Here is a 12,707-nt window from a genome sequence, read left to right as displayed (position 1 = left end):
TTTTTGGGTGTTTGGCCAAGCTCGTCCCCCTATTTGTGGCGTGCGTCTTGATGTTGTTCCACAAATGAAGGGACCTACAGTTTGAAGCTGACTCCGAACGGCAGATATTTTTTATGAGGAGCTTTTTCATGGCAGAAATACACTCGAAGGTTTTTCATTGTCTGCCGAGGGGCGACCGCTATTAGAAAAAACTTTTTCTTCATTTTGGTCTTTCACCGAGATTCGAAGCTACGTTCCTCTATGAATTCCGAATATTAGTCACGCACTAACTCAGTAATAAATTAGGCAACGAAAAACCTTTGGACAACAAAACAACTCTTGGGTAAATCCTGGGGTCTGAACCCTAAAATGACCTTCTGGATCTACACCTAAATTGTAAGACCTGTACTATATGGGGTTTGGTATGGTGGGTTAAAACAAATAAAACTACTGCTATATCAAAACTGTGTAAACTGCAAAGGCTTTCGTGCCTAAGTATAACAGGGACCATGAGAACTACTCCAACTACTAGCATGGAAGCGCTTTTAAATTTACAACGCTACATTTAACAATACAAGAGGAAGCTACTATGCAAGCACTCTCTTTTCATATGAAAGAAAAACTTAAACCAGGAGATCTTACGGGATACCTCAATATATTGAACAGGGTTCAACATGCAGTATGCCTAACCCTGGCGAATGACCACACGGAACCGGTACTCAATTTTATAAAGAGATACAAGGTTATCCCGTCTAGGGAAGAGTGAAACACTTACCCGACATGGAAAAATGATGACTCACAAAAAATGGTACACAGATGGTTCCAAAACGCTCCAAGCAGTAGGAGCATGAATATTGGGGCCTAGAGCACACAAATCCCTAATACTAAGTACAAATATCACAATTTTCCAAGCGGAGCTCTTCGCCACAATGGAAACAGTGGAAATCATATCCAAAAGAGGGTTCGAGAAAGTAAAAATTAAAATACTTTCGGACAACCAATTGGTTCTCAAAGCCTTGAATAGCTTCACATTCAAGTCAAAAGTCCTAATAGAGTGTAACAATGCACTCAACAAACTGGCCACTCATAATCAGGTCTCACTGATTTGGGTACCAGGACATGAGGGACACGAAAGAAACGAGAAGGCAGACTTTTATGCCAAAAAAGGAACAAAAGGGCTATTTATTGGCGCAACCCCATTTTTCAGCTTTAACAAAAATAATTAAATTGGAAACCAAAAAAATGGATTCAAATAAAAACCAGGGAACACTGGAACGGCCCAAGTTGCCTTAATCACTCCAAAAAGTTGTTGAGCTTCAATGCCAGCAGAGCGAAATCTGCTCTAACCCTTGATAAAAAGGGACTCAGTATATTCTGTGCTAACCAGCGCCATTTGGACAAACCTGATATTTCCAACACATAGGAGGCCTTCCTCTTCCTCTGCTACCACCAGCGGGTACAGCATCGCATTCGGATGACATGACCCAGCCAATACAGTCACTGGTTCTTTATTCACTGCGCTATGTCTATGTGGCCGTAAAGCTCATATAGCTCATTGTTCCATCGCCTGCGCCTCACCAACGTGCAAGTGTCCAAAAATCTTCTGCAGAATTTTGATCTCAAACACTCCAAGGGACGCCACATCGGATATAAGAGTAATATATTTAAAAATTACAATTTCAGATAAAACACTTTGAACCTAGCTACAACGTTTTAAAAGGAATATCACATACATAAATATATACAGGGTGTCCGGTAGCAGAGTTAGGAATTAAAAGCTAAATTAAAAAAGAATTACTAACGATAAAATTTTATTTCAATAACTATTACAAAGAAGACAAGCGCGCATTTTATTATTTAAAAATTATTTCCTTTAACCCTTTCGGTCCGAACGGGACTTATATGTCCCGGCACATGTTTGAAGATACCTAGGCTGGAAATTAAGCGAATTTAATGGACTTTATTTATCCCATTTCGTAGTTAATGCCATTCTTAACGGTATTTCCCTCCGTTATTTGAAGTTAAATGGTAAACACGTGTTCATTAGTCAAAAAACAAACGCAAAAGTGGACGCAAATTTTGCAAGTGGTGGGTTTTTTTGCGATTTTTCGTGGTTTCTTCAAAGTTTACTGAAAATATATTTATTTATTGTGCTAGTGTTCTATTATTATATTGAGGTAAGTAAGTAAAAGTTTTTGTGTTATATAAAAAGTTACTGGCATTTTTATCCTGGTGGGACGTATGTGTCCCATCAGTATTCTTGTTTGCTCCTTACCATAAGTAAAAATCAATTTTTTTATACTGTATTACTTGCTCATTGTTTTCTTCTTTTCACTTTACTGAATCTAAATATATGTTGAATTCATAATAAAACAAACTTTTACATAAAACAATATTGGATCATAAAATACTAAACGGGACAAATGCGTCCATAAAAATCCTGAGGGGACATATATGTCCCAGCCCCTCCCACCGCCCCTTTTTAACCGAATACAATATTGATGGGACAAAAGACTTTTATTTCACCCATTGCAACTATTAAACATATAAAATAATTTGTATTTCCGTTAGCGGCTTTCCGTACCGAAAGGGTTAAATGTTGATCGTTACGTCACATACTCGTACACTCTTGGAATCTGGCCTTCGCACTCTGTGCTACTCGCTGGAGAAGTGATATACGGTTGCCATTAACCTCGCGAACGATATTTTCTTTTAGTGATGAGATGGTCGCTGGGTTTGTTTCATAGACTTATTTTCGATATACCGGGGTAAGATCGGACTACCTGGATTGACAGGATATGCCGCCGAAAGGGCTTATTAGTTTGTTAGGGAAGAAATTACTCAATATCGCCATGATCTCTCTGATCGCGTGTGGCGTGGCGCCAATAATATTTCATGCACAATAGTTTATGGACGTCACAGGCCAGCCGCTATCTCGGGCACGGACTTTCGCGGATTATCGTGCAAACTTGCAGCGACGAGTTCAATATTTTCATTTGTTTGCCACCGAACTTGTTGATCGGAACCTTCGCACACATGAAGGAATCAAATCTTCACTTGGGACATCACGTAAACTTTGTTTACAGTCACTATAAAGTGGGCTGTATGTTTACAGGCTCGTTTAGAAAATATAGAAAAAGTGTTTTTTCAATAGCGTTCGTCCCCCGATGGGCAATGGCAAACCTCTAAGTGCTTTTCTGCCGTCAGGACTTTCAAACAATTTGGGAGTATTTAAAGATGATGCTCTAAATATCGAATGCAGCTTTACACAGAGTGGAAAGAAAATGAAAAATAATTCTTTCTCCCCCATCGTTCTTGCATTTCTTATAGGAATACTAATGGCATTGGGTATATTCTCACAAGGAGGTAAATTTTGCCTTGAGATAAAATATGCTGTGTTTTGGTTCTATCTTTCATCAGCTTGTCTAAAGGCGTGAGTAGGCATCCTCTTTTTCCAAATCAAAAAAAAAAAAAGGTATGTCTTTTTGATACATATCCTTAAGTAAGGCAGTTCCTCTACATATAATCCATCGTTTTTCGGAGACAAGAAATCACGGGTCAATTGATTATGAATTTTCCAATTCTGGTAAGTACTGTTATATAATTCTAGCTATATACATCATTTCACTTGCCTCCAAGATTGATTTGGTCACGAGGGAAATGGAAATATTGGAACCGAAATTTTTGGTTTTAGTGAAATTCAGATTTGAAAGCGTCTTTGCCTGTCGGCTATTATATGCGTAGGCTAAGTACTAGGGCTATTCTCTATGTCTTGCAGAATTTCACAATAGCAAGAAATGCAAAAACGCTATACTAAAATACGCACCCCAGTTGCAGAGTTGTACCAAATTTAGAACAAATAACAAGGCTTCTTTTTCGCCAAAACTTAGCAAGTGAAGAGAGCTGCCTTAAATTACATGTGCTGGTAAGGCAGTGCGGCATAATGAGCTACGAGTATAGTCATACTCGCTAGGCGGCGAATCTTACTCGATAACTTCGTTGTTGCTTTCGCATGAAAATTTTTCGTACAATTAATTGAGCATAGAGAGAGTGAGCGGGGAAATGGCGAATAGAAGAGGCCTACAATAAACAACTGGCAAAGAATTTAGTCTCAGTGGCTTTCTTACACTTTGTTTCAGGGAAAAGATAGTGAATTTTTCAGGTATTGCATATATTTTCTTGCATATGTTTTGTTGCATCATTGCACATATTGGGTTGCATGAATTTTATAAGACTTATAAAATTTATTTCCATATTTGGTACTAGAAACTATGGAATTCAAAAACAAATTGGTATGTGAAAGCAACAACAGTTTAGCGATGTTCAAGCAACTTTGATTTTATCCGCTTATCTCACAAGCGACATGCACAGTTTCAAATGAAACGCTTTGAAAGGCAATGGAATTACATAACATCTTGTCAAACCAAAATAATGCAGTGCTGCCAAATCATATGCAACATTGGATTCATGAGAAATTTTCGTTTCATTCACTACTCGCTAGGTGGTTGATGAATCGAAAGTGGATATTTTTAATTTATAAATTTCTTATTATTCAAAAGCCTACGAAGAAACATACATGCAGTTACAAATTTTTAAAATTAAATATCTCCACAAGAAAAAATATATTGGACTAAATTCAACGACGTTCGAGAGAAGTGGACTTGTACTACAAAATACTGCATTTGATTTGTTTTATAAAAAAAAAAGAAACCGTGATGCTACATAGCCTCAAATATTGACAAAAGTCACATTTTTTATACTTTTAAAATATCTCGGAAAGCTGAGTCAGAAGAGCAATTATAACTCCGGATTTAATTTCAGTATATCGAAAGCTTTTGGAAAAATATGCTTTGCTTCTTAGTAAAATCTCTTGCTAGCTTCTGTTGTATTTTTCAAGTAAACTCATTTATTCGGTTATTCAATAAGTTTTGCGCTTCTTAAAAAAAAGCATACATTTGGTATGTTGGCATTTTTTTTGATATGTTGGTACACACTTCATATGGACGTATGTGAAGTTTTATCGTTTCATCACTATGGATGAGACTTGGGTCTATCACCATGATCCTGAATCAAAATAATAGGCTATAGAGTGGTGCGAACCGGATTCAGCGGCTCCGAAACGAGTTCGCCTCCAGAAATCGGCCAAGAAGGTAATAGCATCAGTTTTTTGGGATGCGAAGGGAATTTGGTTTGTGGCTTACTTATGAACTGGTAAAGCAATAAATTCCGAATACTATTGTAACCTTTTATACCAGTTGAAGGAAAAATTCCTGGTAAAACACCCAATTGGTAAAAGAAAAAAATCTTTTTCATCAAGACAATGCAGCAATGCAAAGAGCAATGGCTAACATCCATGAATTAAAATTCGAATTATTGGAGCATCCACCGAATTCATCAGATTTGGCCCTTAGCGACTTTTATCTGTTTTCAGACCTAAAAAAAGCATGCGTGGAACAACTATGGAAGCGCATTTTGCAGACCTTCCAAACTCTCACTTCAGTGATTGAATTCATAAATTGGAATCTCGTTGAAACAAGAGTATTGATGTTCAGGGAGAGTCTACTGGATAATAAAGTATATTTCAAACCATAAAATAGTGTTTTTATTATCGAACCGCAAAAGTTATCGAACAACTTAGTAAATAAACTATTGCCGAAATTTACAACGACTTTACTTTTTACTTTTATAAAATGCATTCTCATTATATAAAGAAAAAAATCTTAAAATTTATGAAGACTGAGCTATTTCTTACTCCCGCTCATTCTTAACAGAGCCGACAGTTAATTCAGAATTGTCCAATAGAGTCGATTGTTTAGTATGAGTATTTACTGAGAGATGACAACTGCATCGGTACTCGCACTCGCTCACCTACAGTAAAAATTACAAAAAAATCCTAGTTATGCAGCAGTGTGTGGGGTAATTATTCATTATAAAAACTTCCGTTATTCACTTGTGCTTAAGAATACTCAATTTTATTCTTCAATTATCGATTTGCAGTATTCAAATATCAACGATTATTTCGGAAATAGAATTACTCGTAATATATTGATGTTGTCAATTATAAATAAACAGCATTCATTATTCTAAAATTATTAGAGCTTAACTGAAATACGGCAATAATAATAATTTCAAATTCAAATGAACATACGTATGTACATACATTATGTAGGTTCGTAAGCACTTACTAGCTGTTTACAACACTTACTTACATATATTACATGGTACTCGAGGCAAGGAGCACACATAAACATACTTACGCACATCTTAAGAGAAGGTCACATTTATTAAAGCATGCATGGGTAGTCGTCCAACCGATAAAATACGACATTTGAAGTCAGCAAACTGTGAAAAAACTTGACATTAAATCTCTTAAAATGTAACAGAAGTTGAACTTCAGTGCTTAATTAAGCTTGAAAATATTGAAGGGAATATAACAATGATGAAAAAGAGATATGACAACATACATGCACACATGCACATTAGGGCGGGTGAATTTTTTTTTTCAACATTCTTGGTACATAATTCCATAAAATTATAAGAAAGAAAATAGCTCGAGCCTCCTAAAACTTTAATACGGAGATTAATTTTTATAATACATACTATGAATGTAATTTTTTTAATACAAACTTGTGCTCTATTAATTTTTTGGTACGAATATTTTACTTTTTAGGTTTATTTTTTATTTAAAGTAATGCAAGATGACGCTAAATGTTAAAAATATTTTTTGTTTGATTTTATGCAAGTCAAAAAAATGTTCATGCAATCACTTTTCGTATTACAATAAGAAAACATTACAAATAATTTGCTTTGTTTTGCGCCATCTTACGCCACCTGGCGATTTTTTAAATAAAAAATAGATAATGGAAATACATTTTTAGCATACGATGTTGAGCATTTCATTTATATGTATGTATACAGTATAACCTCTTCTAACGGACTTCTCTATTAGTCGCACACCTCCCTTCAGCGGACATTTTTTTCTATACCAAATCTTATGTATCGGAAGAAGTTACGCTCTTTTGAGTGGACACCTCTCTTACAGGGACTAAAGCTGACTGATGGTGAGTGTCCGCCCAAGGGAGGTTTCACTGTATATATAATTGGCTCTAACACCCTTTATTGAATGTTTGGCAGAGCTTCTCTTCCTATTTGTAGTGTGCGTCTTGTTGTCGTTTCTCAAATGGAGGGAGCTACAATTTTATGCCGCCTCCAAACGGCAAATGGCTTCTTATGAGGATCTTTTTTATGGCAGAAATACACTCGGAGGTTTGCCATTGCCTGCCGAGGGGCGACCGCTATAAGAAAAAACTCTTTCTATCATTTGGTGTTTCGTCACCAGAGATTCGATTCTCTAGTCCCCCATCAACCCAATCGCCTACAGTAGCCGCCATAGCATTTACTTCCATATAAAAGGCTTCCAAGCTTTCTATGCAAAAAAAAAATTCTAAACAAAAGGCTCGATTTTTAAGCGACTTGATTTTTTTGTACTGAAATTGAATCGTCTATAAAACTGCATACCCAGATATCTAAAAATTTTGATAAAATATTTTAAATTTCGGTGCTACTTTTTTGTAACTTTTCTACAAAGTTAGGATCTTTGAGTTATAAGATTTTTGTTATAAAAAGAACTACATGCTTATCGAAAATTAAGAAGAAAAAATGTACCATGAAAATATGCAGATATTGATAAAATATTGAAAGACTTAATTATGTGTGGCTTCTCTTCAAATTTAGGGCGCTCGAAATTGACTTTTTTTCAGAATCCATGTCTGCTAGGAACGATGTCGAAAAAAGTAGATCCATACAAATTGCTCCGCCCTAATGCACACGTATTCACCCTGCAGTGAAATGCCAAATTGCTTGACAAATATTCTAGTGCATGAACCGGTATTTGACGTCAGAAGTCCTACTATGTTAGCTCGGGAGAGGTTAGAATTGGACCATTTGTAAAACTTCCCCTAAGTGGGGCAAAAAAATATTGAACTATTATTTCTGTTGCTTTTATTGCTGTTATGTGTCTAAATAGCAACATTTATTAATAATTATTTGATTTAAAGTTGCTATTGGAAAAAAATTGCCTATGTTTATTTTGATGTTTCATGCAGGGAGATGCGAACCACTGAACGCATTGCCGAATGGTAGTCACGCGCCAACCCATTGGGCTACAGCGGGCGGAATCATTGATGGCATGTTGCAAAAATGTTGGTGCAGAGAGGGCTGGTCAGTACCTTAATAGAAAGAGATACTATTCATAACAACATAAAAAATGTCTTTCCTTAAAAATATGCAACAAAAAATATCATTTTAAGCATTTTTTTCCTGGAAATGAAGGTTGTCAAAAAAGTCTTGCGGTATTTTTATTGAATTTTCAATTGTTCATAAAATTGGTTATAATAATGCGATTTAAGTCAAATATGCGCCGTTTTGTTCGATGACGAGTTCCCAACGAGATGCCAACTTCAGAATGCCCCTCTTATAGAAGCTCGCTTCCCTATTGTCAAAAAAACTCGGAGAGCCAATTTTCACAGGACTCTCTTGTGGACAACTTCCGACTACCAAGCTCGTTCGCCATGTACAGAAATGGGTGGTAATCACTTGGTGCGAGATCCGGACTATACGGTGGATGCAAAAGAACCTCCCATCCGAGCTCCCGGAGCTTCTGGCGCGTCACCAAAGATGTGTGTGGCCTGGCGTTGTCCTGATGGAAGACAATTCGGCCTCTGTTGATCAAAGATGGCCTCTTCTGCATGAGTGCTGCATTCAAGCGGCCCAGTTGTTGGCAGTACAGGTCCGAATTGAGCGTTTGGCCATAGGGGAGCAGCTCATAGTGGATGATTCCCTGCCAATCCCACCAAACACACAGAAGAACCTTCCTGGCCGTCAATCCAGGCTTGGCCACCGTCTGGGCAGCTTCACCGCTTTTCGACCACGACCGTTTGCGCTTCACGTTGTCGTAAGTGACCCACTTTTCATCGCCAGTCACCATCCGCTTCAAAAACGGGTCGATTTTGTTGCGATTCAGAAGCGATTCGCATGTATCCATACGGGCAAAAATGTTTTCTTGCGTCAAGTCGTGTGGCACCCATACATCGAGCTTCTTTTTGAATCCAAGCTTCTTCAAATGGTTTATAACGGTTTGATGACTCATGTCCAGCTCTTGGCCGATGCTACGGCTGCTACTATGCCGGTCTCTTTCGATCAATTCAGCGATTTTATCGCAATTTTTGACGACAGGCCTTCCGGACCGTGGCGCATCTTCGATCACCTCTGCACCAGAACGAAAACGTTGAAACCATCGTTGTGCGGTGGAAATGGAAACTGTATCGGGTCCATAAACTGCACAAATTTTATTGGCAGCATGAGATGCATTTTTGCCTTTATCGTAGTAGTACTGTAAAATATGCCGTATTTTCTCTTTATTTTGCTCCATGTTTGCGACGCTATAACTCACAACCGACTACAAGCAAACAACAATTAATCAAACACGTGTTAGCACGTGAAAAGAGCTTTCCAAAAAGCTCTAGCGTGAACCGATGCGACGACTACAACTAGAACTACGCGCTTGCAAAGACGAGCTTGCGGAAATACCGCAAGACTTTTTTGACAGCCTTTATTTGTTTTCGTAAAAATTTCTTTTAAGTATATTTTACCCTAAAAAAATTGAAAAAATTATAAAAATGTTAAAAAGAATCGAAAAAAATGCACTTTAAAAAAATTATGTACCAAATTACCAACATTGAATAAATGTCGAAATTAAATTTTTTTTTCCAAAAATTTTTCAGGTTATTTCTTATTATTCTCAAGCCAAGGCGAGTTTATTAAAGGTGATTTCCTTTTTTTCGTACTGTACATCCGGATGTCAGCATAAAATAAAGTGAGGAAAAGGCGCTTCATTTGCACTATCATATCGGCTGTGGAACATAGTTAATTCTTTTCCTTTTCATTTCTACCTTCTTTCATCGTGACATTTCTATGTACAAAACCTTGTTGTCTAGCCCACCACCTTAAAGAACTCGCCTGGACTCAAGCCTACAAATAAACTGAATTCTGGAAAAATTTACGTTAATATCTAAAATACTTGGATCACTTGACCTGGCAGCCCTCAATACAGAAATAAAAATGTGGATCCCTACCTTTGTGGAAAAAATTACGAAAGGCATGAGCAGCAAGGTTGTTAATTGCAGCCACACAATAATTAATAAAAAATATTTATTTACGCTGTTTCTTAATTTTTTTTATTCTTGCATCGCCCTGAACGCACTGACCCCAATGCATGCATGACTTTATAATTTATTTACCTCTTTTCGAACAGATATTCATCTCTGCCATGAACGTTTTCTGTGCTATGATGTAGTAAAAAAATGTATTTACATCGATTCGGGTATGACATTGTAAGTTTGTTTATACCCAAGTACATCAATGCGCACACACATACCTACATACACGCATACACATCTCTTTGCAGCGTTGAAGATTACGCAACTCCCATTAAGCACTGTAACAATGCTTGCAGTTAATGCGAAACCGGCAACAAAATATTACCAACGGCCGAAATTATGCGGATACTCGTAAATGCGGTTTAGTCCACCGATAGCGATGGAGGTCTCACAAAACGTGCGCGCACTTGGTGAATGTAATTAAATGTGTGTGTGTTTGTATGTATGTACTCGTATGAATACAAAAATTACTTCGGCAGATTTTTTCTTGCACTATATGGGTAGGTAAGTATTGCATTTTACATTATGACTTGCGCACGCACACATACATTTATACATATTTATAGTTGTACTGTACATGTATGTATGCACATATATACACACGTTGCACATGCAATACGGCAATGCGCCGGTCACTTTGCCAATACGCAATCAACCGGTTTGTTGTCTTGCCTGGCGACCGGCGAAGACAGAATGAAAATAAAAAATTTCCAACAGAAACAATAAAAATTCCATGCATTTGCATTACGCAATTTAAAGACATTTTCAGACTGCGCTGGTGTGCGCATGTTGCAATGGAAATGCAGAAAAAAAATTCTAAATAGTGGTTATGGTTTGCTGCGCGGCCAAATTGCATTGCAATTAAAGGCGAATGCAACTTGTATATGCAGGAAGTTTTCGAAATTTGTTAAATTGATTTCAATTCTATTAAAATATTTAGAAAGATGCTTGCGAGATAGACAGAAGAGACTTCCTGTATTCATTTTATACTGCTTAGATACTAAAGAATTTAGGAATCAAAGATAGGTCCTGCGAGTCCCATAGGACTGAACTATTAAGGTCGCTCGAATGTGAAAGAATGCGCCTTCCAAGAGAGTTACACAGGACCACGCTCGGCAAGGATTCTATTGGGTGGCTACAATATTAAATGGTTTAAACAAATTATAGCAATTTATTAACCTCCAAAAGAATAAAATGAGTGTTTTTGTATTCTGTGTAAGACGGACAGATTTTAGGCTTTCCCCCATACATTTATATATATATATATATATATAATACTTGGCGCTTACAGTACAGCTGCTCCTCCTATTTGTGCCGTGCGTCTTAATGCTGTCCCACAAATGGAGGGATCTACGGATTTCGAACGGCATATACGATATTTTTTATGAGGGCCGTTTTCATACCTGAGGATGTCATTGCCTGCCGAGGGATAACCGCTATTAAAAAAACCCTTTCATCATTTTGCTGTTTCACGGAGATTCAAACCAACGTACTCCGAATTCCGAATGGCAGTCACGCACCAATCTATTCTGCTACGGCGTCATCGAAGTTCGTCGCAAACATTTACATTTGTTTACAAAGGTTTGCATAGTCTGGCAGATTCTGTTAGTGACTTTCGAGGTACATCTACTGATATCCCGTGAAGCCCAAATTTTGCTCAATTCATAAAAAAGTGCTTTGGCTTTTTTCGTACGGTTGGATACGTCCCTTTCAGTACCTCTATTTTGGGAAATTAAGCTAACCAGATAGCAAAACTCACTAACATCTTCTACTTCAATAGTCACATCCGCAGAGTTTACAACCAGAGGCGTGCTTTTGCTAGTTTCACATCGCATTAGTTTAGTTTTTGCAATGTTTACATTCAAGCCTATGGTTTCTGCATTTGCCGTTAATTTTTCAAATTTTGTTCGAATACCAGCAAATGTGTGACTCATGAAGCCTATGTCGTCTGCATAATCTACCAGCCCAGGATAAAGACTGAGCAAAAATAGAAACGACAGAAGCTATGTTCTGATAACTTACGAGTTTATTTATTCAAAATAGTCCTCTCTGACCTCGATAGACTGTTTTGCGCGATCTAAAAGCTTTTCGAAAGAGTGTTTCAGGTCATTGACCGGCATGCCCTTTTGGATGGCCATACACTTTTTTCATCAATTCAAATGTTTCTGTAAACGTTTTACCGATTTTATAAGAAAATTCAATATTAGCTCCTTGTTCGAAACTCATTTTTGTACCGATGACTCAAACATACTGACACTTTAGATGCTATAACTTCGCTTCCACTGAACCGAATGTCTCCAAGCTTTCACTGGGAGTCAGCTAAGGTGATAACTTCCAACGCACTAACTCATTAAAAAGATGGCGCCATCAAAAACATTTTTATGACGCCAATCTTGTTTATTTTGCACTTCACCTTGTAGATCTCCAAGTTTTTGGAACGGCCGCCATTGAATGCCGTCTGGGGCGTCGCAATTTGTTTTCTCTAATATAGCAATTTGCTTTCTCTAATAT

This window comes from Anastrepha ludens, chromosome 5 (genome assembly GCF_028408465.1).
Source record: "Anastrepha ludens isolate Willacy chromosome 5, idAnaLude1.1, whole genome shotgun sequence".
NCBI lineage: Eukaryota > Metazoa > Arthropoda > Insecta > Diptera > Tephritidae > Anastrepha > Anastrepha ludens.
Note: the sequence above shows the minus strand (reverse complement) of the source record.